This window comes from Macaca thibetana, chromosome 11 (assembly GCF_024542745.1).
Source record: "Macaca thibetana thibetana isolate TM-01 chromosome 11, ASM2454274v1, whole genome shotgun sequence".
In the NCBI taxonomy this organism is placed as follows: domain Eukaryota; kingdom Metazoa; phylum Chordata; class Mammalia; order Primates; family Cercopithecidae; genus Macaca; species Macaca thibetana.
Genome location: NC_065588.1, coordinates 38,800,876 through 38,828,835, shown reverse-complemented (window position 1 = coordinate 38,828,835; position 27,960 = coordinate 38,800,876). Strand labels below are relative to the sequence as shown.

Sequence of the window (27,960 nt, the reverse complement as noted above, 5' to 3'; positions counted from 1 at the left end):
GGCACAAATCTAACCCTACCATATCCCCAGCCTTTTTTGACCATTCTCTTCATTACTAACAGGAGACCCATTCCTTGTCTACCAAAGAAAATGTATGTCAACTTATAAAGCACAGAATAGACTACATAAAACAGACTAGAAAACCAACGCAGTGGGCACCTTTGCACACAAATTGAAATCTACATTTCCAGATGATTATTAGAGGTGATAATTACAAATGGACACAAATTATCGTAAAGCTTGAGCTTAACAAAGTTATAGAACAGGTGATTATGAAGCTGATCCTGACACCTACTAAGGAATGCTCTCCAGAAGTCAGCATTGGCTTACTAAGAAAATGTCCCAGGACCTCTCTAGGGACCAATTTACAATCACTCAGTAAATGTTCTCTGATAATGTTGAGAGTACAGTTTCTCCCCAACCATGAACACCTATCCCAGAAACAGCCTGGAGCAAAGGGAGTCCTGAGAGAGGAAGGTGACCTGCACCTGTGGAACTACTACTGATAGAGCAGCATAAACATTGATTAGGAATAATTCAGTCACAAACACCAGATGGGAGGACTTCCTTTCTCATCAATGCAAACATGGGACACCAGAGAGAGAAAGGAGAAAATAGAACTAGATATTTCACATGCTTTATTGAAAGAGAGAAAAACATCATTTTCCTCCTTTCCCAGCGGTTTTTGTTTTGTTTTTTATCCCAGCGTAGCCACTGCAGCACTGCATCCAGGAGGTTCACCATCCTAGATACTGGATCTAAGCACTGCTTTTCAGCAGACAGAGAGGTAAAAGAGAAAACAAGGGTTAGAATTTGAGATCTCCTACCAATGAGCCACACAGAAAAAAGCAAGAGGTTTTATTTCCTAATTCTTTAAGAAAACATGTATTTTTCCTGTCGCTGGGGACCCATGGCCGTCTGGGGATGGTGTGTGTGTTGCCTCACCTGCCTTTCTCGCTACGTGGTGTGTCTCCCTGTGCAAAGCTCCGGTGATGGCTCGCTTGCTGGGGTTAACACAGTGTCTCCAGCACTGACCCCAGGCAGACACAGCTTCATGAGTCAGTAAAGGCTAGCCTTCACAAGCTATTAAGTCTCAGAGAGGGGAGGCTGAGAAACACGTCTCCTCTGCTTGATGGCAGTGTCATGTGCAGGACATTTTCCTGGCTCCAAGAGTTAACCATGCAGCTAATAAGCTGGATTCTAGTGAAAGGGAAGTCGGCGAGTCACTGACAGAAAACACTCTCTTTTCGTCACAGTGTTACATCCTTGAGAGAAAGGAAGCAAGTATTCACATAATCTGCCTGCTGTAAAAAAGGCAATGATTAAATTTTTAGTGGTGTTCGGTGGCCAGTTCCTTTGTGAAATTTTCTCTTACCATAGTTAAAATCACGGCTACCATTTACTGAGTCCATTGCTATGGACTAGGAACCAGGATAAGCGCTTCAGACACACATTCCCCCATGATCCTCAAACCGTCTTATATTCTAGATACCATTTAAGTGATGAGCAAACTGAGACTCAGTCAAGGTTCCAGCTGTGACCTTACACAAACTGGCAAATGATGGAGCCAGGGCAGTCTGATCCCAGAACCTCCTAATCATCATGATACTATCAGATAAACAATGTCCAAGTAAATGCAGCAATCACCCACGCCAATCTGAGCAGTAACATTCCTGCTGAATGTTCTGTAATAAAATCTAATAGAAATTATCCTGCATGGTCTTCCATTTCTGCATACCACATTTAAAAAAAAAAAAAAAAAGCTACTGTCTGACTTCCAGGTTTGATTCTCAGCTCTTGTGGAGCTCCTCTCCCCAGCACCCAAATTAATGATATTATTTGTATTAGTCACTAGGCTAATCTAGTGCTCTATAGGAAGTCATAATTGCTCTTAGTTGCTAAACAAATCTCTAGGCTCATATCAAGATCATTGCCAATTAATCTTTTAAAAGTCATTAAAAATAGGAAAAGCTCGGCCAGGCATGGTAGCTCATGTCTCTAATCCCAGCACTTTGGGAGGCCGAGGTGGGCAGATCATGAGGTTAGGAGATCCAGACCATCCTGGCTAATACGATGAAACTCCGTCTCTACTAAAAATATAAAAAATTAGCTGGGCATGGTGGCAGGCACCTGTAGTCCCAACTACTCAGGAAGCCGAGACAGGAGAAGGGTGTGAACTCAGGAGGCAGAGTTTGCAGTGAGCTGAGATCATGCCACTGCACTCTAGCTGGGAGACAGAGAAAGACTCCATCTCAAAAAAAAAAAAAAAAAAAAAAAGGAAAAATATTGAAACTGTGAATTATCAGATCAATTTTGTGGTATCTAGTGGACAAGATGGAGAAATAACATATTAAATAACTGACATTTATTAAATGATTGACACTGTGATAAACCTTTGCTATAATTTATCTTAGCCCTCACTTCAAGGTACCTCCACTTTACAGATGATAGTGAGGTTCAAAGAAGTTATGATACATAACTTTCCCAATGTCACCCTACTGATAAGCAAAGAACTTAAAAATTGGTGCTTCGAACTGAACGTTTACGTCTCCCCAAAATTTGCATTTTGAAGCCTAAATCTCTAATGTGAGGGTCTGTGGAGATGAGGCCTTCAGGAAACAATTAGGTCATGAGGGTTGAGGTGTCACGATGAAATCAGTGCCCATATATACATACAAAGAGACATGAGACAGCTTCCTCTCTTTCTGCTCTATCCCCATGTGAGGATAGAAAAGAAAATGGCCAACTGCCAGCCAGAAAGAGGATGTCACCAGACACCTGCCAGTGCCTTGACCTTGGACTTCCCCAGCCTCCAGAACTATTAGAAACACATTTCTGTGGTTTAAATCACCTAGTCCATAGTATTCTGTTACAGCAACCCAAACTGAATCAGAAACATGAGTAGCAACTATAGCCTGACTTGTGGGAAGAATTAACTAGTTGAATCCAAAGTCAAAGAGTGTTGATTAGTAGATGGGTATTCATCTCAGAGCAAAATTTGTACTGGGGTGCTGGAGTATGCCGTCCTTGCCTTTCTAATTCAGCCTCATCCTTATCAAAATTATGGGCACCAGAAATACCTCTAACTGGCAAATTCAAAATTACATCAGAGGATAAGTGAGCTGCAGTGAAATTAAACTGTTACATGTAGATTTACAAAGTCAATTACATAGCTATCGTGTGGAAGAAAATTGGGCAAATAATGACTCATTTAAAATTTTCCTTTAAAAGCTAAAACAGTCTTAGGCTCTATTAGTAGATCCACCAAGGAGACTCTTATTCTGCATATGGAGTGTTGACACTAAATCTCTGTGCTGCATTTTTTAAATTATACTTTAAGTTTTGGGACACATGTGCAGAACAAGCAGATTTGTTACATAGGTATACACATGCCATGGTGGTTTACTGCACCCATTAACCCATCACCTACATTAGGTATTTCTCCTAATGCTATCGGTCTCCTAAACCCCTACCCATTGACAGGTCCCAGTGTGTGATATTCCCCTCCCTGTGTCCATGTGTTCTCATTGTTCAACTCCCAGTTATGAGTGAGAACATGCAGTGTTTGGTTTTCTGTTCCTGTGTTAGTTTGCTGAGGATGATAGTTTCCAGCTTCATCCATGTCCCTGCAAAGGACATGAACTCATCCTTTTTATGGCTGCATAGTATTCCATGGTACATATATGCCACATTTTCTCTATCCAGTCTATCATTGATGGGCATTTGGGTTGGTTGCACGTCTTTGCTATTGTGAACAGTGCTGCAATAAACATACATATGCATGTGTCTTTATAGTAGAATGATTTATAACTCTTTGGGTATATACCCAGTAATGGGATTGCTGGGTCAAATGTTATTTCTGGTTCTAAATCCTTGAGGAATCACCACACTGTCTTCCACAATGGGTGAACTAATTTACACTCCCACCAACAGCGTAAAAGCATTCCTATTTCTCCACATCCTCTCCAGCATCTGTTATTTCCTGACTTTTTAATGATTGCCATTCTAACTGGTGTGGGATGGTATCTCATTGTGGTTTCGATTTGCATTTCTTTATGACCAGTGATGAGCTTTTTTTCATATATTTGTTGGCCACATGTCTTCTTTTGAGAAGTGTCTGTTTATATCCTTCACCCACTTTTTGATAGGATCTTTTCTTGTAAATTGAAGTGCTTTGCAGATTCTGGATATTAGCCTTTCATCAGATGGATAGATTGCAAAAATTTTCCCCCATTCTGTAGGTTGTCTGTTCACTCTGATGATAGTTTCTTTTGCTGTGCAGAAGCTCTTTAATTAGATCCCATTTGTCAATTTTGGCTTTTGTTGCTATTGCTTTTGGTGTTTTAGTCATGAAGTCTTTGACCATGCCTATATCCTGAATGGTATTGCCTAGGTTTTCTTCTAGGATTTTTATGGTTATAGGTCTTACGTTTAAGTCTTTAATCCATCTTGAGTTAATTTTTGTGTAAGGTGTAAGGAAGGGGTCCAGTTTCAGTTTTCTGCATATGGCTAGCCAGTTTTCCCAACAACATTTATTAAATAGGGAATCCTTTCCCCAATGGTTGTTTTTGCCGGGTTTGTCAAAGATCAGATGGTTGTAAATGTGTGGTGTTATTTCTGAGGACACTGTTCTGTTCCATTGGTCTATATATCTGTTTTGGTACCAGTACCATGCTGTTTTGGTTACTGTAGCCTTGTAGTATAGTTTGAAGTCAGGTAGCATGATGCCTCCAGCTTTTTTCTTTTTGCTTAGGATTGTCTTGGCTATATAGGCTCTTTTTTGGTTCCACACGAAATTTAAAGTAGTTTTTTTCTAATTCTGTGAAGAAAGTCAGTGGTAGTCTGATGGGGATAGCATTGAATCTACTTTGGACACTATGGCCATTTTCATGATATTGATTCTTCTTCCTATCCATGAGCATGGAATGTTTTTCCATTTGTTTGCATCTTCTTTCATTTCCTTGACCAGTGGTTTGTAGTTTTCCTTGAAGAGGTCCTTCATATCCCTTGTAACTTGTATTCCTACTTATTTTATTCTCTTTGTAGAAATTGTGAATGGGATTTCACTCATAATTTATCTGTTTGTCTGTTATTAGTGTATAGGAATGCTTGTGATTTTTGCACATTGATTTTGTATCCTGAGACTTTGCTGAAGTTACTTACAGCTTAAGGAGATTTTGAGCTGAGACAATGGGGTTTTCTAAATATACAATCATGTTATCTGCAAACAGAGACAATTTGACTTCCTCTCTTCCTATTTGAATACCTTTATTTCTTTCTCTTGCCTGATTGCCCTGACCAGAACTTCTAATACTATGTTGAACAGGAATGGTGAGAGAGGATATCCTTGTCTTCTGCCAGTTTTCAAAGGGAATGCTTCCAGCTTTTGCCCAGTCAGTATGATACTGGCTGTGGGTTTGTCATAAATAGCTATTATTTTGAGATACATTCTATCAATACCTAGTTTGAGAGTTTTTAGCTTGGAGTGGTGTTGAATTTTATCGAAGGCTTTTTCTGCATCTATTGAGATAATCATGTGGTTTTTGACATTGGTTCTGTCTATGTGATGGATTACATTTACTGATTTGTGTATGTTGAACCAGCCTTGCATCCCAGGGATGAAGCCAACTTGATTGTAGTGGATAAGCTTTTTGATGTGCTGCTGGATTCTGTTTGCCAGTATTTTATTGAGGATTTTCACATTGATGTTCATCAGAAAGATTGGCCTGAAATTTTTTTTTGTACCTCTGCCAGGTTGTGGTATCAAGATAATGCTGGCCTCATAAAATGAGTTAGGGAAGAGTCCCTCTTTTTCTATTGTTTGGAATAGTTTCAGAAGGAATGGTACCAGCTCCTCTTTGTACCTCTGGTAGAATTTGGCTGTGAATCCATCTGGTCCCAGGCCTTTTTTTTTTTTTTTTTTTTTTTTTGGGTTGGTAGGCTATTAATCATTACCTCAATTTCAGAACTTGTTATTGGTCTATTCAGGGATTCAACTTCTTCCTGGTTTAGTCTTGGGAGGGTTTATGTATCCAGGAATTTATCCAGTTCTTCTAGATTTTCTAGTTTATTTGCATAGAGGTGTTTATAGTATTCTCTGATGATAGTTTATTTCTGTGGGATCAGTGGTGATATCCCCTTTATCATTTTTGTTGTATCTATTTGATTCTTCTCTCTTTTCTTCATTAGTCTGGCTAGTGGTCTATTTTTGTTAATCTTTTCAAAAAAAAAAAAAAAACAGCTCCTGGATTCATTGATTTTTTGAAGGGTTTTTTGTGTCTCTACGTCCTTCAGTTCTGCTCTGATCTTAGTTATTTCTTGTCCTCTGCTAGCTTTTGAATTTGTTTGCTCTTGCTTCTCTGCTTCTTTTAATTGTGATGTTAGGGTGTCAATTTTAGATCTTTCTCGCTTTCTCCTATGACATTTAGTGCTATAAATTTCCCTTTGAACACTGCTTTATCTTTGACCCAGAGATTCTGGTACATTGTGTCTTTGTTTTCACTGGTTTTGAAGAACTTATTTATTTCTGCCTTAATTTTGTTATTTACCCAGGAGTCATTCAGGAGCAGGTTGTTCAGTTTCCATGTAGTTGTACAGTTCTGAGTGAGTTTTGTTATCCTGAGTTCTAATTTGAATGCACTGTGGTCTGAGAGACTGTCTGTTGTGATTTCTGTTCTTTTGCATTTGCTGAGGAATGTTTTACTTCCAATTATGTGGTCAATTTTAGAATAAGTGCGATGTGGTGCTAAGAAGAATGTATATTGTTGATTTGGGGCAGAGAGTTCAGTAGATGTCTATTAGGTCTGCTTGGTCCAGAGCTGAGTTCAAGTCCTGAATATCCTTGTTAATTTTCTGACTTGTTGATCTACCTAATATTGAAAGTGGGATGTCAAAATCTTCCACTGTTACTGTGTGGGAGTCTAAATCTTTTTGTAGGTCTCTAAGAACTTGCTTTACAAATCTGGGTGTTAAATGCGGTGTTAAAGTCTCCCACTCTTATTGTCTGGGAGTCTAAGTATTTTTGTAGGTCTCTAAGAATTTGCTTTGTAAATCTGGGTGTTCCTGTATGGGTTGCATATATATTTAGGATAGTTAGCTCTTCTCGTTGTATTGATCCCTTTACCATTAGGTAATGCCCTTCTATGTCTTTTTTGATCTTTGTTGGTTTAAAGTCTCTTTTATCAGAGACTAGGATTGCAACCCTTGTTTTTTGCTTTCCATTGGTTTGGTAAATATTCTTCCATCACAACCAACTTGTGAGCTGGTTAACTTGGTAAAGGTTAAGGTAAACTTCCTATGTGTGTCTTTGCACATGAGATGGGTCTCCTGAATACAGCACACCAATGGGTCTTGACTCTTTATCCAATTTGCCAGTCTGTGTCTTTTAATTGGGGCATTTAGCCCATTTACATTTAAGGTTAATATTGTTATGTGTGAATTAGATCATGTCCATTATTACGCTCGCTGGTTATTTTGCCCATTAGTTGATGCAGTTTCTTCATAGTGTTGATGGTCTTTACAATTTGGTATGTTTTTGCAGTGGCTGGTGCCAGTTTTTCCTTTCCATGTTTAGTGCTTCCTTCAGGAGCTCTTATAAAGCAGGCCTGGTGGTGACAAAATCTCTCAGCATTTGCTTGTCTGTAAAATAATGTTATTTCTCCTTCACTTACGAGCTTAGTTTGGCTGGATATGAAATTCTGGGTTGAAAATTCTTTTCTTTGACAATGTTCAATATTGGCCCCCACTCTCTTCTGGCTTGTAGGGTTTCTGCAGAGAGATCCACTATTAATTTGATGGGCTTCTTTTTGTGGGTAACCCGACCTTTCTCTTTGGCTGTCCTTAACATTTTTTCCTTCATTTCAACTTTGGTGAATCTGACAATTATGTGTCTTAGGGTTGCTCTTCTCAAGGAGTATCTTTGTGGTGTTCTCTGTATTTCCTGAATTTGAATGTTGGCCTGTCTTACTAGGTTGGGGAAGTTCTCCTGGATAATATCCTGAAGAGTGTTTTCCAACTTGGTTCCATTCTCCCCGTCACTTCCCGGTATAACAATCAAACATAGGTCTTTTCACATAGTCCCATATTTCTTGGAGGCTTTGTTTCATTTTGTTCTTTTTTCTCTAATCTTGTCTTCATGCTTTATTAAGTTGATCTTCAATCTGATACCCTTTCTTCCACTTGATCAATTCAGCTATTGATACTTGTGTGTGCTTCATGAAGTTCTCATGCTGTGTTTTTCAGCTCCATCAGGTCATTTATGTTCTCCTCTAAACTGATTATTCTAGTAAGCAATTCCTCTAACCTTTATTCAAGGTTCTTAGCTTCCTTGCATTGGGTTAGAACATGATCCTTTAGCTCAGAGGAGTTTGTTATCACCCACCTTCTGAATCCTACTTCTGTCAACTCGTCAAACTCATTCTCCATCCAGTTTTGTTCCCTTGCTGGTGAGACGTTGTGATCCTTTAGAGGAGAAGAGGCATTCTGGTTTTTTAATTTTCAGCCTTTTGGCACTGGTTTTTCCTCATCTTTGTGGATTTATCTACCTTTTATCTTTGATGTTGGTGACCTTGAGGTGGGGTTTCTGTGTGGACATCCTTTTTGTTAATATTCATGCTATTCCTTTCTGTTTGTTAGTTTTCCTTCTAACAGTCAGGCCCCTCTGTTGCAGGTCTGCTGGAGGTCCACTCCAGACCCTGTTTGCCTGGGTATCACCAGGAGAGGCTGCAGAACAGCAAAGATTGCTGCCTGCTCCTTCCTCTGGAAGCCTTGTCCCAGAGGGGCACCTGCCAGATGCCAGCCGGAGCTCTCCTGTATGAGGTGTCTGCTGACCCCTGCTGGGAGGTGTCTCCCAGTCAGGAGGCACTGGGGTCAGGGACCCACTTGAGGAGGCAGTCTGTCCCCCAGCAGAGCTTGAACACTGTGCTGGGAGAGCCACTGCTGTCTTCAGAGCTGGCAGGCATGAATATTTAAGTCTGCTGAAGCTATGCCCACAGCTGCCCCTTCCCCCAGGGGCTCTGTCCCAGGGAAATGGAAGTTTTACCTATAAGCTCCTGACTAAGGCTGCTGCCTTTCTTTCAGAGATGCCCTCCCCATAGAGGAGGAATCTAGAGAGGCAGTCTGGCTACAGTGGCTTTGCCAAGCTGCGGTGGGATCCGCCCAGTTGGAACTTCCACGCAGCTTTGTTTACACTGTGAAGGGAAAACTGCCTATTCAAGCCTCAGTAATGGTGGATGCCCCTCCCCGGCACCAAACTCGAGCATCCCAGGTCAACTTCAGACTGCTATGCTGGCAGCAAGAATTTCAAGCCAATGGATCTTAGCTTGCTGGGCTCTGTGGGGGTGGGATCTGCTGAGCTAGACCACTTGGCTCCCTGGCTTCAGCCCTCTTTCCAGGAGAGTGAATGGTTCTGTCTTGCTGGCATTTCAGGCACCACTGCGGTATGAAAAAAAACTTCTGCAGCTAGCTCAGTTTCTGCCCAAACATCCACCCAGTTTTGTACTTGAAAACCACGGCCCTAGTGGTGTAGGCACCCAAGAGAATCTCCTGGTCTGCAGGTTGCAAAGACTGTGGGAAAAGCATAGTATCTGGGCTGGAATGCACTGTTCCTCGCGGTACAATCCCTTATGACTTCCCTTGGCTAGGGGAGGGAGTTCCCCAACCCCTTGCACTTCTTGAGTGAGGTGACACCCCACCCTGCTTCGGCTCACCCTCTGTGGGCTGTACCCACTGTCTAACCAGATCCAATGAGAAAAGCTGGGTACCTCAGTTGGAAATGCAGAAATCACCCGCCTTCTGCGTTGATCTCACTGGGAGCTGCAGACCGGAGCTGTTCCTATTCAGCCATCATCTGTGCTTTATTTTAAGGAGATTCTCAGACTGAGAATCTTCCCAAGAATGCAATCAGAATGTCAGAGCGTGTGGAAATCATGCCGTATTTGTTGAATGACCTGAATTAGAACAAACGAGTCTGAAGAGGAAAAGATTCAGGAAGATAATGTATGCCATTAAATATATAAAATAGAGATTTGACTTGTTGTATGAAAACCAGAATAAAAACGACCCGCTGGAAGTCATTTGGGAGAATTTACTATGCTCTGATAGGACAAAGTGGTGAAGTCCCCATGACTGGCCTAACCCAGTGAGTGAGTAAACAAATGAATAAAATGTTAGAGCAGAAATTAAATGATCATCTCCCAAAGGATAGTGTCCAAAGATTCCTGAATTTGGGTGAAAGGCTAGATTGTCTTGAGTACATTGTCCTCATATTGGCAGGCTGTCCAGTTGCTAAGAATCATTCTCAGGGACTAGGCCTCCTTTCAATGATTTTAAGGAACCCCATACCAATGCCAGCATCCTTCTCTAAGGTATCTCCTTCTGGACCAGGTATGTTAGACCCTCACAGGCTGAGTACGTCAAGGAAAGACCACTCCTTACAATTCCCTATCTTCTATGTTCCCTAGCCTAGTGTGTTACATTAACCACTCACTGAGGGGCAAGCTGGGGGTTGACCAAAGGTCATGTATTTCAAGTGCAAGGTTAGGTAGCCACAAAGAGGTGGAAGCTAGGAAGTCCCTGCAGATGCAGGGGACACACACCAAATAAATGGCTGGGCAAAATTCCCCCAGTCACACCCCACCCCAACCCAGAGGAAAACTTGGCATTGGAGAGAAGCTGTGGAGCAACAAAGCAGATATGCCATGTCCCAGGCAGTGTTCCAAATACATTATATTGTTCATTCATTTAATTATCCCAATAACTCTGTGGGATATTACATCCTTTTTATAGAGTAGGAAACTGAAGCCAAGGAAGAGCTGATAACTTCCCCAAGATCACACAGCGAGTAATGGTGGAGCTAGGATTAGAACCTAGGCAACGCAATCCTGGGCTCCTAACCAAGCCCTTTAGTGTTTACGGAGATGTGAATTTGTACCTCAACCCCCTCTGCTTAAGGTGAAACTACTTAGAGCAGCTTCGGACATGGAGTATATACTACGTGATCAGTAAACAATTATCAAATTCAATTAGTACTTTAAATCATTTGGAACTTGTTAACAGTGACCAGGGTATTCAGAACTGGAGATCTCCAGATACATCTTCATGTTCTAGTTTAATCCCTAGCATGAAACCTTCTTGTCCTCCACATTCCACTTTGCCTTTGTGGTTTTTATTTTGTTGGCATGTTGTTGTTATTTAGCCTGAGGCATAAAGTCATTTATTTGGTCTTAGGCAAACCAAAGATAAATGTTGATACCCGGTTCCAGCTTCCTGTGGTGACTCATTTGCTGAAGAAGAAAAAAAAAACTTGCGAGCTGGTTAACTTGGTAAAGGTTAAGTTAAACTTCCTTTACCAAAAAGGACAGAATTACTATCTACTTGGTGGTCAAGCTTTTCTTTGAGACTGGAATTAACCCTCAAAATAGCGTATTTAAGAGTGTAGTTGAAAGCCTAAAATTAAGAAAATCTCAGTTTTTAAGAGTTCAGAGTCGAAGAGGCCTGAAAATTCCATCAGAAAGATCTGAGACCAGAAGTACCCACCCCTGCAGGCTTCGTCCTGCTGGGGCAGGGCCTGGGCTTTGGCATGGCATGGTTATGAGAGCCTCAGGAGAACAGCCAATGGATGTCCTGGGGGAACAGGAGTGGACTTCACAGGAATCCACAAGGCTCTGGCCTTCACTCTCAGTCCAGCTGGCTCTCAGTTACAACAAGGCAAATTCCACCAGCTGAATGAATCCTAGCAGCTGTGGTAGCCTGGAGGCTCCATCCTGTACAATACATCAGGCAGCCAGCCAGTTCTGACCCGACTGCTTTCTGTATGATGAATCAGCCCCGGCCCCCAAATGAGAGGCAGGGCAAGATGTATGAGGTCCCTAGACTGTATGTATCCCTTCCCACACTGCTTTAGGCACTGAGAATTCATCAGTGGGCAGGCCAGATAACACCTCTGCTCTTGCAGAAGTTACCTTTTGAATCTACTCTAAGGAAACAATCAGAAATATACCCCCAAACTTGCATATAGTATTATAATAGCAAAATATTGGAAACGATTTGAATAACCAGCAGTGGCCCACTGGTTAAATAAATTATAGTATATCCATTTGAAGTCACAGAAGTAACCATTTTTAAAAATCATGTTATACAAGAATACCAGATGATGTAGAAATTTTTTCAATATATCAAATGGGAAAAAAAGATTACAAAGCAAAGAGTACAGTATGTCTCCAAAGTTGTGAACAAAAAAAAAAAAAATGCTTATATGCACATGAAAATAAACTGGAAAGATACACACCAAAACACTAACTACAGCTACCTTTGGATGGTAGGATTAGTGGTGATTTTATATTCTTCTTTGTATGCTCTACAAAACTCTCATTTTGCCAAATTTCAACAACAAATACATGTGTCCGTCAAGTTCCAACTAAGAAAACAGCACATACCAGGTAGCTCAATATTAGGAATTTAATATGGAGACCAAGTTACAAAGCTTTTGTGAGAGGTAACAGGAAACAATGAGGTAACAGGAAGCAGTAGGGCAGTCCAGCAATTAGCAGAATCAAGAAGTAGTAGTGGGAGAGTAAAGAGAAGAGGTGATATTAACAGAGCCAGTAGTCCAAGCCATTCGGTGGAATCTGTGACTTTTAGGAGAGAAAATATAGCTACTTTTGGAACATCACTTGAAGAAAAGGGAAGGGAAGAAATACCCTGGTTCTTCAGTACAGCACTTCACACCCTGCAATCCCCTGCAGAGCTTCACACCCACTAAGCCTGGAGCCAGTGGGGAAGGGAGCTGGGAAGTGAAGTCTGCAGTGGAAGCCACCCGCAGTTCAGAGCAGTCAAAGATAAGAGTGGGGATGGATCTGAGGGCAAACACACAGGTGACTGGCACATTAGTTCTAGAATCATGGGGGAAAGAAAAAAAATTGATGCTTTTTTTTTTTTAAGAGAACACAAAAGTAGGACACATTTCCAAATGTTGTCTTCCTTCTGCTTGTAATTCAAGAACTTAAGATGCAACGAAGTCCTTGCTGTTTGCAAGCCATACAGAGGCATGTACATTGTCAGACACTGAAGGTGTTAGGGAAAAAATCTGGGTTTTCTTCCTTGCTTTTCAGATTCCCACCCTTACTTTGCCAGTCACCTGTCAGCTGACAGCTCTCAGCTACTCCAGTTTCCAATGTGGTGCCCCCTTGGGCCAACTCTTTTCTTTCTCTCCTCCACACAGAATTCCTGAGCAATCCCTACCTGTTCTATGAGTCATACCATACGAGTCCCATTTGCTTCCAGAAAGTAGATGTTACTTTGAGAGATTTAGTGTTGAGTGTAGGGAAAAGGTATATTTAAAACAACAAATTAGCTACTTTAATCATCCCACAGGGCATGAGTTTAGAGGGCTACAAATCTTTCAATTAAATTTAAATAGTTTTTACCAAAAACTTGAAATTCACCCAGAACTGCAATTGGAACTACGAAACATACAAAGAAAATTAAAACCAGCTTCTTTTTCACAAGGAACAGATAAGAGGCTTTCTGATTATTCAAGACAAAAGTTCTGGAGTCTTCCTCATAAACTGTCAATAAACCCTTCCGTTTCAACCTTCAAGATATATACAAAGTCTAGCCACTGCTCATAATTTCCTCTAAAGCAACTCTCCCAAGCCACATCATTCAATACCTGGATTGTTGCAATGGCCTCCTCACTGGCTTCCCACCTTTCACACTTGTCCCCAACCTCCTCAATCCTCACGGTCAATCCTCAACATAGCAGCCAGAGCGATCCTTTAAACCATAAGAAAGCCTACATCAGTTTTCTGCTCACAGCTTTCCAATGGTCTCCCATCTCAGAATAAAAGCCAACATCCTTTAAATGACCCATGAGGTCCTAAGTGGCCTGCCACTCCAACCAGTCATTACCTCTCAGCCCTCACCACTCACTCACTCAGCTCCTCAGAGATGACAGGCCTACTCCTGCCTTGGGACCTTGGCATTTGCTGTTGCCTCTGCCTGGAATATTCTTCCTCCAAACATAGGGAGGACTTCCTCTCTTGCCTCCTTCATGTCTTTGCTCAAGTCTCACCTTCTCAGGCAGACCCTTCTTCATTCCTCTCTTTCTCCTGTTTCTGTTTTTCTGCCTAGCGCTTATCACTTCTAATCTGCTGCATAATTTACTCAGTTATTTTATTGCCTCTGCCCTCCCACCAGAATAGGTAAACTCAAGAGCTGGGATTTTTGTCTGCTGTGAACACTAATGTATCTCCAGCACTTCAAAGAGGGGCTGGCTCCTAGTAGGTACTCAACCAGTATTTGCTGAATGGATGCATGCTGGCACGCGTCTGAATGACAACAGCACAAGGCAGAGGTTGGTGTGGCAAGTCAGTGTCCTGGACCTGGCAGAGTCAGGTGGGTGGTGGGTGGGAGCCTAGGGAGAGCTTCCTCTCTCTCCATCTAAAGGAAGAAAACGTTCTCCCTATGATGAATCCTCTTACCCAGCTGCTGAACCTTGTTCCCTCAGCCTCCCCAGGAAACCTCACTTTATCATCCTTCTTTCTTTATATTAGCCACTCTATTTTTGTTTGTTTGTTTGTTTTGTTTTTTGTGTTTTTTTGAGACAGAGTCTCACTCTGTCACTCAGGCTGGAATGGCACAATCACAGCTCACTTCAGCCTCCACCCCCAGACTCAATCGATCCTCCCACCTCAGCCTCCCAAGTAGCTGGGACTACAGACACATACTACCATAGCCTGCTAATGTTTTTAATTTTTTTGTAGAGACGGGCTCTCACTATGTTGCCCACGCAGGTAGGCTCTTTCCAGTGGTTCTTTTCCTTCACACTAAAAACTTGCTCATATGTCCCCATCTTACAGGAAAAGAGAAAAAAAAAACTCTCCTTGGATCCCACGCCCTCTTCACCTATCCGATGGACTTCCTCCTTCTGTCACAAAGTCCTAGAAAAAGCTTGTTTCTTATTTTTTGGTTTTGTTCATTTGTTTGTGTACTTATTAGCTCTACCTTTGCAGCTTCCATTTATTTTTCAACCCTCTGCAACCTGATGTCCATGCAGAGCAATCACTGGAATTGCTCTTATCTTTTTGCGGCCAAGTCCAACGAGTATTTTTCACTCCTTCGCTTACTTGTCCTATTTGTTTAATGTGCATCGAGTCTCCTTTCTGCATAACACCACGCACTTAGTGCTTCTGCATCTTTAACTTCCCTGCACTAGAGCTCCTCCTGTCTCTCTGCACACCTCGTCTCCCCCAGCTCACACTTCAAGGATGGGTGCTCCCTGCACTTCTGTCCTTGGTCCTTATCTCTCCACATTACTCTCCCTTGCCAATTTCAGCCATCCCCATGACCTCTATTATAATCCACATATTGACGATTCCCAAGCCTATCTTCACATTCCAGATCTCTCAGATTCACAGCTGTATTCACTGCCTATTTACACGAATCAAAAGCACCTCGCACTCCATATATTCAAATCTCATCACCTTTCCTCCTTTTGTTCCTCCAGCATTCATCTCTGCAAACGACCCTTCTCTCAGGTAAAACCAGATACTGCAACTCATTCTTGATTCTTCCTTTTCTGTCAAGCACCACCCGAATCATCCTAACTTTTTCATGTGTTGCATATCCACGACTTTGTTCCCAGACTCACTATTCCCCTAAACCCAGCTGCCAGCACTTCCTTACTATTTTCCCTGTGTCCAATATTACTCCTCCAACCCATTACCCATCTGTGCCACAGTGATCTTTACAAAGAACAAGCCTGGCCAAGACCCTTACCTGACTTCCTTCTGCGTAATATGAAAGCTTGCTTTTAGAATGTCAGAGCTGTCCAGCTTCTGTCCTACCTCTCTATGCTCTTTTACCCTTAACTCCCTCTTTCTCCCATCCTCACTTTTTGGTAAGTTGCTGGGACCCTGATGAACTACTTGCAGTTTCTCCACAGAACAGGCTTTCTGTTACATCTGTCTGCACAGGCCACCCCACCTGGTTCAGTGCATAACAGGTATAGCATCAGGCTCTGGAGTGAGCCTGAAATCAGGCTCTGGAGTGAACAGTTATGGGATCAGCCTAGATGGGCTCCACCAGCTTACTGTGTTATTTTGGGCATATTATTTAATTATCCTGTGCCTCGGTTTCCTTATCGGCAAAATGAAGGCTAGAATAACAGTACCTACATCATAGGACTACATAAAACATACTTAGAACAGTTCCTGATACATAGCAAATACTCTATGCATAGTAATTATTGTTATTAATACTTATTCACCAGACTATCTCTTATTTGCCCAAGCCTCTAGAAAGATTCTGATGACCCCTTAGGTCTAGATTACGACTAATCCATATATTCTTCTATCCTAGCACATCTCATACTCTGTTTATGTGTGTGTCCCTCCCTCCACCCCAAAAAACTATGACCCTGTGAGGGCAGGAACTCTCTCTTACTAACCTTTGAATTCTCAGCACCAGTTCAATGCTTAACAAATAATGCACTCAGATTAAGTTTGTAGAATGAACAGATGAATGCATGGATAGTCATGGCATGTCATTAATATTTGCTCAAGCAAACATTACAGGGCTCAAAACACCTTCACATATTTCTCTCTCATTTGTTCCTCACATCAATCCTATACAGTAGGCAAGAGAGGTAAGATTATTATCTTTATTTTCTTAAAGGGCATTCAGGTTTAACTATATGAAGTAACTTGCTCAAGATTATAAAGCTGATCAGTGAAGAAGCCCACCCTGGGAGCAAGGTCTTCTAACTTCAAATTCCACGCCTTCTTCTCTACAACAAACAGAATCGCCACTGGAGAATTACGAGGTACACCTGGGATGCATAGCGCTATGACTGGCAAGCAAGAGAGTTTTGAATTTCAAACATGGCATCAGCCAGTATACACACAGCAAAGAGAATGCCCCCCAAAGAAAGGGAAAGATTAAATCTTAGAAATAGCTTCTGCATTCAAGGCCAGCAAGGGCAACATAGTGAGACCCCATTCCTACAAAAAATTTAAAAATTAGCCAGGCATGTTGGCACATGCCTGTTTTCCTAGCTACTCAGGAGGCTGACGTGGGAGAATCCCTTGAACCCAGGAATTAAAGGTTACATTGGGCTGTGGTCACACCACCGTACTCCAGCCTGGGCGACAAAGTGAGACCGTCTCAAAATAAAATAAGAAATAGCTTCTCCAACCTCAGTGTTGAATCAATTAGGTATGTTTTCAGCTGCCAGTAAAAAAGGCCTGAATATGGCTTCAGTAAACCAAGAACATGTCTCTCATTTGGCGGATCACGAGGTCGGGAGATCGAGACCATCGTGGTGAACACAGTGAAACCCCGTCTCTACTAAAAATACAAAAAATTAGCCGGGTGTGGTGGCGGGCACCTGTAGTCCTAGCTACTTGGGAGGCTGAGGCGGGAGAATGGCGTGAACCCAGGAGGCAGAGCTTGCAGTGAGCTGAGATCGCTCCATCAAAAAAACAAAAAAAAATTCAGAGTTAAACAGCTTATAGGTGCTGAGGAAGTGCCACACTTCCTGAGAGCCTGGCTCTATATTTCTACTGCACCATCTTATTTGTAGGAGGCAGAACTCAGATGGTCCCAAGATTCCTGCCCCTGGTGTTCAGAATAGTCCCCTCCCCTCAATCACAGGCAGAATGGTGAATAAGATGGATCTCACTACCATGATTAGGTTACATTACATGACAAAGTTGCAGAGGCGTTGCAGATGTAATTAAAGACCCAGATCAGTTGACTTTAACTTAATTAAAAAGGAGAATATCCTGAGTGGGCCTGATAACCAGGTGAGCCCTTAAAAGGCATTGGGCTCATCCTAAAGAAATTACAAGGTGACTTTCGAGCCTCTCTAAGAGAGATTCTCCAGTTGGCCTTTAAGAAGAAAGCAGCCATGTGGGAGGGGCCACGAGGCTAGGATGTGAGAGCAGCCCCAGGGAGCTGCGTGGACCCCCATCCAACAGCCCAGAAGAAACCAGGACTTCAGCTCCACCACTGCCAGGAAGTGAATGCTGCCAAAATCTGAATGAGCTTGGAAAAGGGGCCCAAGCTCCAGATGAGAGCACAGCCCATTTCAGCCTCGCGAGACCTTGAGCAGAGAATCCATCCTCAGACTCCAAATCCACAGAAACTGTAAGATGATAAATGTGTTGTTTTAAGCCACTAAATTTCTGGTAATTTCTTATGTAGCAACAGAAAACTAATATACTATAGGTGCTGTGCACTAATGCCCTGTAGGCGCTGTGCACAAATACCCTATTAGGCACTATGCACTAATACACTGTACTTCTATTACCAAGCACCTCATGGTGCAAGTCGGCTGTGGAAATCCCACCATCTGCATGCCAGGCTGCAGGAAGAAAGGGAAAAAGGCCAAAAGGGTACCGCTCTGCATTCAGTTATTTCCTACTTTTAAGTAGCCGCCTCTGCTTAAGTCCCCACAGAACTTCATTTAGTTCTTCTAAGCCAGACCTATGTGGCTAAATCTAACTTCTCAGGAGACTGGAAAGTACACTTTTTAGTGAGGCACTTTGTTACCCCCAATAATATAAGGAAGGGAGATGGGCCACCAGGGGGGCCACTCTCATAGAGACTGGAACTCTAAGATGGCAGGGAGTTACTTGCCCATGTCTTCGAGCTGTCTCACGGCCAGGTCTGGAATATTCTGACCTCTATACCATGTGCTCTGCATTGCCAGCAGACTTGTGGGAGGCCAGAAGCACTGACCACTGGCCTGATGCCCCCTCCTCTACCTACTCTACTGGAATCCTTCCCGATTGCCTTTCCTTCCTGTGACCCTAAGCACTAATGCTGGTCACACCAGACCCATTTACACTATCCACACTCTCCTTGGAAGGGAAGGCATCACATGACCACTTTAGAGCAGAATTTTTTTTTTAACTGACTGGAGCTGAAAATAAAATTGGTCGAGGTCTAAGAGTAAACTCTGGGGGTGGGGGAAAGGAAGTCATGATTCTATAGAAAAAAAAAAAAAGTGATTTCGAGCTGTTGAATCCAAGAGATGGAAAGAGATTTTAGTAATGTCATGGAGGCAAACGGAACCAGATTGAACCACCACTGGAAGATAGGGCACAGCTGAGAGCAGAGCTGACCTTAAGACAGAGTATGTATAGGACAAAGGAGTTCTGCCAACGGAGACTAGGAAATTGGGCACTAGAAGAGCCTGAGGGGAAACTCAGCCCATCAGTCATGCTCAGCAGGAGCCAAGAGCCACTTAACCAGGCAGAGGCATTACAGATGCAGCTGGAAATTATCCAATGATAGGGAAATGGGGAGTAAAAGAATAGATATGGGAGTTGTTCACAAATAGAAACGTGAACAATATCTTGGGTGCAATAAATACCAATTGCTTAATCACTCTGTGGGGTGAAACATTTTGCAATGGAAATGAGTTATCATTGTTCCATCTATGCAATTACAGAATAGCAATTCCCTCATCACTAATGAGAACTCTGGGTGAGTTTCCAGAAGATTTGATACATTTCCTGGTCTTTGATGACCTTGTAACACCAGATGTTCTTTTAACTCTAGGTATTTCCTTCAGAAAGTAAATTCCTTTCAAATTCCTTTCCACCAATGACAAACCATACAGACAACAGTTCTCCTTGTAAGATTATACCACATTTTTACTGTACCTTTTCTGTTTAGGTATGTTTACATGCAAAAATACCATTGTGTTACAACTGCCTACAGTATTCAGTTCAGTAACATGCTGTACAGGTTTGTAGCCAAGGAACAATAGGCTGTACCATATAGTCCAAGTGTGTCATAGGCTATACCATCTAGGTTTGTGTAAGTACATTCTATGATGTTTACACAATGACAAAATTGCCTAGTGATGCATTTCTCAGAATGTATCCCTTTCATGAAGCTACTCATGACTGTATGTGTGAAAGAATAAAATGCCACCTTTGTATGAATCTGGTATGGTATGCTGCAATTTTCAAAAATTAAATGGCCAAACCATGCCTCCATGCACTGTCTCTATGAAAGACTGTTATAAGTGAACATCACTTCCTAACTACCAGTAACCAAATATTATACAGAACACAGAGGGGAATTGCAAAGACTGATAAAGTCAATACTTCTTAACCATATGATCAGTTCCACATAATAAAAGCAAAAACTAAGAGAAAGGCAGCCGGGGAGTGGTTAGGAATACAGGTTCTGAAGTCAGAGAGCCTGGGTTGGATCTCAGTTCCAGTGCTCAGCAACCTAGTTCAGCAACTTGGGTCGTTATTTGACTTCACTAAACCAGTTTATCTATAAAATGGGATAACAGTAGTGCCTGCCCCATAAGGGCATTGTGCCTTAGTAAGTGAAATAATGCATTCCAAGCCCCGCTTCATAAATATTAGCTATTATTATTCAGAGGGTTTTTTTGTTATATCTCTGAAGTCCTAACCTGTAATTCCAATCTGCTTACTTCCTTCCACCTACCTCCACAGGCTACAGTAATATTCAACAGCCCACATATATTTCTGGAACGGGAAGGTATCTTATAAATCGTATATTCAGCCAAAGATGCACAACCAAGGATGTATTAGACCCTCTGGGCACCGTGGTGTTGAAAAAGTGTACCTAGTTAAGAACCACTGCCCTGCTCTAAATGTCTCCCTTTACAGAGGAGCAAACTGAGGAGGCCCAGAGCATGAAGAATCTTCTGGGGTCACAAGACCATTTTCAGAATCTCCTCTTGACAGACCTGGCTCAGACCTCAAACTAGGAGCCAAGTGTCTCGACTCTGATTGCACAATTTTGGCACTCCCCCGGGCCGTCTTATGGAATTCAACAAGCATTTCCTGAGAAACCACAGTAGGGGTCAGGAAGGAGAACAAGATGGAGACCCTGCCAAGAATGGCATCGCGATCTCATCAGGGAAACAGGCATTGGCGGCATTAAGAATTCTAAAAGAAGTGCCAACAAAGTGCTAAGAAGTCCTAAGTGCTGCTGCTAACTCACGAAACTTTCATGAAGGAGATGGAATTTCTACTGGACTTAGAAGGCTAGGGATTGAAAGGAGCCATTCTGGGTAAAATAAACCATTCGAGCAAAGGCCCCGAGGTTTCAAGAGAGAAAGCTCATGAGAGATTTAACAATCTTCTTGAACAGACAAGGAGATAAACCACAGAGCTGAAACATCTGGGTTCAGAAAAAGCCAATAGTCTGAAGTATCTTTTAGAGCTGCAAAGTGATAAAATCTTCCACTGTCTCTTCCCAGATTATCCACAGAGCATCTGCTTTCTGCCTGCCGATTCTGAAAGATTGAATGCCAGGGAGAGGAGTTGCTAGAACAGTTCATGTGTGGGATCCCACTCTGAAGACATTAAGAAAGGAGAAGTTCACTTCTCATTCCTTGCAGAAGTAGAAGCCAACAGGAATACAGCTAGCCCCTGTACTCAAAATCTAAGGAGATGATGTGGGAATGAAAATGACAATTATGACAATTCGCCTCATGATATTTGATCCTACGCGAAAAAGTATACTTTTTTTTTTTTTTTGAGATGGAGTCTTGCTCTGTCGGCCAGGCTGGAGTGCAGTGGTGCAGTCTTGGCTCACTGCAAGCTCCGCCTCCTGGTTTCACGCCATTCTCCTGCCTCAGCCTCTGGAGTAGCTGGGACTACAGGTGCCCGCCACCAGGCCCAGCTCATTCTTTGTATTTTTAGTAGAGACAGGGTTTGACCATGTTAGCCAGGATGGTCTCGATCTCCTGACCTCGTGATCTGCCCACCTCAGCCTCCCAGAGTGCTGGGATTACAGGCGTGAGCCACCGTGCCCAGCCTAATTTCCAATAATTCTTAATCTATTTTACTCTGAAGTTTCATTAAGCAAATAACTATAGCTTGCCATCATGATTTAAAGCTATCGAAACAACAGAAATACTATTCACATTTTCTTTACAACCTTACTAAAATGTTAAAAACAGGTTTTGTGTAGATAAATCCTCCCATCTTGTTCTGGTTAGCTGTTGCTGTGTAACAAACCATTCCCAAACTTGATGGCATGAAACAATTACTTTATTATTCTCGTGGATTCTGGTTTTATCAGCAGAGGATCTTCACAGCAAGTTGTGCAGGTTCTTAGCATTTGGAACAAAGAATTAGACAGAACACACAGCAAAGCAAGGAAAGAATGAAGCAACCAAAGCAGAGATAGAAAAGTGAAAGAAACAGAAAGTGAAAGTGTGGGAGCAGCCCCTAGCAGGGCTCAAGGGCCCCTGATCAGAATCTTCTCGGGTCCAAATACCTCCTAGAGGTTTCCCATTGACCACTAGGTGTTCACCTCAAGTAAATGAAGTGGTGGCACACAATCAGTCTGATTGGTTGTGGAAAGCAACCAATCAGGGGCTGAAGTGAAGTTACAAAGGTCACACTCCTATGCAAATGTCTGATTGGTTGTGGGAAGCAACCAGTCAGAGGCTAAAGTGAAGTTACAAAGTTACACTCCTATGCAAATGTCTGATTGGTTGCAAAAAGCAAACCAGTCAGATGTACTTTCAATTTCCCATCTGTAGCAGAAAAGGTTGGGGAGTAGCCTCCAGTCCTTTTGTTACTTAGGCCTGGAAAGTTAGGGTTTTCCTTTCAATTCAGTTCTAGGAAGTCAGCGTGAAATGGCCTTAAGTTTCCTGCATCTAGACCCGATTCTCCTGCCTCACTGGTAGGTTAGGAATTTGAAGGGGATACTTCATAGATGGCATATCCCTGCTCCATGTCATCCGGGGCCTGAGCTGGGGACACTCAAAGTGTGAAAGCATCTCCATCCAGTGTTGGGTGATGCTGGCTGTCAGCTAAGACCTCGGGTAGGCCGCCAGCCAACCTACACGTGGCCTCTCCTCCACGTAAGTGGAACAGGGCTTCCTCACAGCATTAAGGCTAGGTTTTAAGTGTGAGTGTCCCAAGAAAGCAAAGACAGGAGAAAACATCACTTAGGTCCAAGGGGAGGAAACAGACCTCCCAATGTGGGGACTGTCAAGATCACATTGCAAAAAGAGCGTGTGGGACAAGAGAACACTACAGTCATCTTCAGAACATATAACCTGCTACACATCCCAAGTAGTATTCTATATCCACCTTCCTATGCCTGAAACTAACACCATAAAAGAAGCAATCTGTGATGATAAAGTGTTCCCTCAACAGGATTTATTAATTTAAAAAAATTTCAAATAGCACTTTACACCTGGCAATTCCCCTTCAGGGTAGTCACATCACCCTGTGTGGTTGTTATTCTCACACTACTCTATAAATGAAAGGCCTGAAATTCAGAAAAGTTATATGAGTTCAGCAGAGACCTTTGGGAGGTTAAGGATAGATTCACAATTTGAACTCAGAACTTCAGACTCTAAAGCCTATGTTATTCTCACACTTCCTTTCAAGTGAAAATAGGTTTATCTAATAACAACCAATAAACACCAAATGAATTAACGAATGGATAAACACTAGACCCTGAAATTATTTTATCAGAAATTCTAGTCATTTATCAGAGTCCTGTGGAAATTGTACACTAACTAGGTTAGCTCTGATGAAACAAGAACATCTTTTTAGAGAGTAAGCCTAGAGAAATGCCTTGGTAGAAACCCTGAAAGCCAATGCCAACTAAGATGGGGAGAGACTCTGTCAATGCTGAAGTTAAAATCGTGGGTGCCACCAAACTTTGCCTCAAAAAGCCTGTGAGGGTGGGCATTTTTCTTTTTTTCCATTTTCAATAATAACGTAAAGGTGCCACAGACAATTTAAATCACTCCCATTTGTGACATAGATAAACTCTTCTAAGAGAATTAATAGATGGTTTTCACATTTAATTCTTGGAGTCGTTTCTTCAACTGCAGCCTGTTAATTAAAGTATAGCTTGTTGAATCTAGAATATGAACAATTTTTTATCTTCTGTTCCCAGCACGATTCCCCAGTATTATTCTAGGAGACATCAGATTAAACTTGACAAAAATAATCTGTATCATTTTCAGAATTAAAAATCTTGGAAATTAATTCTCTGAATATTAGTTCTACCTCAATGACATTGCACAATGAAAAGAGAATGAACAATTTAAGATTTCACTATTACCTTTAAAATGTAGTTAGGAAGTAATAAATGAAGAAATTCTCAGTTCCGCAAATGTTCCAAGAATTGGCAGAGTAGGCAAAACACTAAAAGTCTTCAAGTTCTAAATAGATATAAATCAATATGGAAGAATAAAGAATAACTTAGATTTCCAGACTACAACTATTTTTCCCTAGAACTTTTTCTTTCAGTGTCCTTGCTTTGCCATTAAAAGTTCTCTAATGTTAAATGGGCTGAATAACCATCCTTTATATCATTTCAGTATTTATAAATCTGTCCCAGATAGGTACTGGAGCACAGAGGCCAATTTGTATTTCATATAATTCAATATATTCCTTTTTATTTCTCTAACAGAAAAATAGTAACTCCCAGGCTGTAATCTCCTTTTTAAAATGGGCCATTAATGATTTACAAGGGTGGTTTTTTTTTTTGTTTGTTTCATATTTTTTTTTGAAAGGAAGAGAAATAAAACCTTTCATGAGTAGTCTTCCAGGCTGGCTTTTTCCGAGAACTAATATGAAAAATATATAAAATATGGTAAAGAAAAACCCAAGCCCAACCTCTCCTCTTGGCATTCTGGTTCCTTTAAGATCTGTTCTTTGCTTGCTTTTTCTATCACTTCTTTCCCACCACCCCCTATCCTTCCTTCTTCAGCCCAAGAGAATTCTTCTCCAAACCCTTTCTGGACCCATGTCTGAGTCATTCTCTTCTGCTTCTCCATTTATGGGACCCCTACTCCTCCTCCAAGGTCCAAATTAAACACTGTCCTTGGCTGAAACATCCTCTAATCCACCCAGTGGTTGATAATCACTCTAGCCGCACCTCATCTAACAAATATAATACAACACTTGTTTCATTCTGGTTGAGTTTTTTTTTTTTTTTTTTTTTTTTTTTTAATTTATTTTGAAGTGAAATCAGGTTTATTAGGAAAGTAAAGGAATAAAGAATGGCCACTCGGTAGGCAGAGCAGCCTCTGGTTGAATTTTAAGTGGTCATTCTTTACACATGCATCCCTAAATGAGTCGCAAATTGCAGACTCCCTGAGGAAGGAAGCCCTGTGTTATTCCATGGTTATATCCTTTCACAATGCATAGAATAGCTTAAAGCAAGCTCTCAATTTTATTAATATTTAGAATAGCTGATATTTATTGATCACATACTACTTATCAGTCTCAGTTAAGCATTTAAAGCATTATTTCAATTAACTTTCACAAGAGCCATATATATTAGTATCATCTTTCACACTTTATAGAGGAGGAAATGAGATCACCGCATTTAAGGAGCTTTCCCGTCATGCAGTTAGAGACACTGGGATTTGAACCTGAGTATTTGGATTCCGCAGCCTAAACCGTTATTCTCTACTTTCCACTTGATAGTTTAAATGAATTAATTTAAATTAATTTAAATGAAATTCAAGAATAGCATAGACTATTCATTGAAAATGAAGTTGTAGAATGGGTAGAAGAAGTAGTTCTGTTACCAGTAGAGGGTCTTGACTGCAAGTTGTCCAGGTTTTTGGCGTTTTGAACAAAGAATTGGACAAAACACACAGCAGAGCAAGGAAAGAATGACACAACAAAAGCAGAGATTTATGAAAAGTGAAAGTACACTCCACAGTGTGGGAGCCAGCAGCAGCAGCAGCTCAAGGGCCTGGATACAGAATCTTCTCAGGTCCAAATACCCCCTAGAGATTTCCCATTGGCCACTTTGTGTTCACCTCATGTAAATGAAGTGGTGGCCCTCAATCAGAGACTAAGGTGAAGTTACAAAGTTGAATGTCTATGCAAATGAAGACTTGGCCGGCAATCAGTCTGATTGGTTGCTGTCTGCAACAAATCAGAGGCTGAAGTGAAGTTACAAAGTTGCACTCCTATGCAAAAACATCGGATCAGAGGTACTTTCAATTTCCCATCTGTCATGCAGTGGGGGTTTGCAAAGGGAGTAGCCTCTGGTCCTTTTGTTACTTAGATGTGCAAAGTTAGGGTTTTCCATTCAATTTAGTCCTAGGAAGTCAGTGTGAAATGGCCTTAGGTTCCCCAACTGCAGACCCTATTCTCCTGCCTCAATTCCATTTGCTTATGTATTATTTTTGTTGTCTACAACATAAATGAGGAATCTCTGGAATTTCATCTTTCATAAGCCAACACCTGGATTTTCTTAAAACAGATTATTTTCTTACCCATTAGTCAAAGTAAATTCATCTTCCCTTAATATCATGACACCACCAGGAGTATTAGCAAAGCGTAATACTAATTATCTCACTCAGATGTACAATCATAGAACATAAAACATTCTTCCTTTTAAATTCCTTATAACTCCCAAGTCATAAATAAGGGAGTAAATTTAGGGTCAAAAGAAGGGTTCAAGCTATGTCTATACAGCCAAATCACCAAGTCATACGTCCAACAGGCTACTTGTTATGTATTTTAAAAATATTTTACCATTCATATTGGCCAAATCAATGTGATTGATTCATAAATGCCAGCAATCCCTGTGTTGGGAATGATTTTTCCATTTATCTACTGATGCGCAAAGTTCTAGAACAACAAGAGATAAATTTAGAAACATTCAACTTTCTTGTCTCTCCAATCCCCTCTCAACATTGTTGCTAGCTTTCTAAGACACACTTAAGTGAAAAGAAGTGAACTTCGATCCATACCTTTCACCTTATCCGAAAATTAACTCAAAATGGATCACAGACCTAAATGCAAAACCTAAACTATACACAAATTTCTAAAAGAAAATTTAGAAGAAAATATTTACAGCCTTGCTTAGGTGAAGATTTCTTAGAAAATATACCAAGAGGTTGTAGTGAGCCTGGGCGACAGAGTGAGACTCCATCTCAAAAAACAAACAAAAAAGAAAATATACCAAAAGCTGGACCACAAAAGAAAAAAGTTATAAACTGGACTCATCAACATGAAAAGCTTCTACAAGACACTGTTGAGAGAGTAAAAAGATAAACCAGCTGGGCGCGGTGGTTCACTCCTGTAATCCCAGCACTTTGGGAGGCCGAGGCGGGCGAATCATGAGGTCAGGAGATCCAGACCATCCTGGCTAACACGGTGAAACCCTGTCTCCACTAAAAATACAAATAAATTAGCCAGGCATGGTGGCGGATGCCTGTAGTCCCAGCTACTCAGGAGGCTGAGGCAGGAGAATGGCATGAATCTGGGAGGCAGAGCTTGCAGTGAGCCGAGATTGCACCACTGCACTCCAGCCTGGGCGACAGATCAAGACTCTGTCTCAAAAAAAAAAAAAAAAAAAAAGATAAACCACAGATAAGGGACTTGTATGCTGAATATATAAAGAACTCACAAAACTCAACAATAAGGAAAAATAAAATTGGGCAATAATTTTGAACACACACTTCAACAAAGAGATATATGGATGGCAAACACACACACACACAAAACATGTTCAACATCACCAGTCATTTGGTTAAAAAAAAAAACCACACACACACACACACACACAGTAAAACCACAGTGAGATGTCATTTCATATCTATGAAAATGGCTCCATTTTTTTTTAACTGACAACATCAAGTGCTGACAAGGATACAGAGTAACTGGAACTCTCACATGTTGCTAATAGGATTGGAAAAGGGTACAAGTACCTTTGGAAAGCAGTTTAGCAGGTTTTTATAAAGTTAAACATATACTCTCCAGTGACCCAGTAATTCTACTCCTAGACATTTACCCAAGGGGAATGAAAAAGTTATGTTCATAAAAAGCCTGTACCTGAATGTTCATAGCGGCTTTCTTCATAATTACCAAAAAGTGAAAGTAAACCAAATGTCCTCTGTTGAATGGATTAAAAGCCTGTGGTATATCCATGCCATGGAATACCACTCAGTAATAAAACAGA

The 27,960-nt window shown here is 41.4% G+C and overlaps 2 protein-coding genes and 1 long non-coding RNA gene across 5 annotated transcripts in view; 2 read left to right on the top strand and 1 right to left on the bottom strand.

Moving 5' to 3' along the window:
- YAF2 (YY1 associated factor 2) overlaps positions 1–27,960 on the top strand; it is a 1,232,548-nt gene that overhangs the window by 673,789 nt on the left and 530,799 nt on the right. The gene's annotated exons all lie outside the window — the stretch shown is intronic.
- The window catches only part of LOC126931320 (60S ribosomal protein L12-like), a 706,093-nt gene that overhangs the window by 512,962 nt on the left and 165,171 nt on the right, over positions 1–27,960 (top strand). The window lies entirely within an intron of this gene.
- Positions 622–25,872, bottom strand: LOC126931326 (uncharacterized). The gene is made up of 4 exons (XR_007717833.1): positions 25,808–25,872; positions 24,094–24,193; positions 9,762–9,967; positions 622–1,265 (listed from the first exon to the last, which is right to left on the bottom strand). It is a non-coding gene; the product is annotated as an uncharacterized LOC126931326 (long non-coding RNA).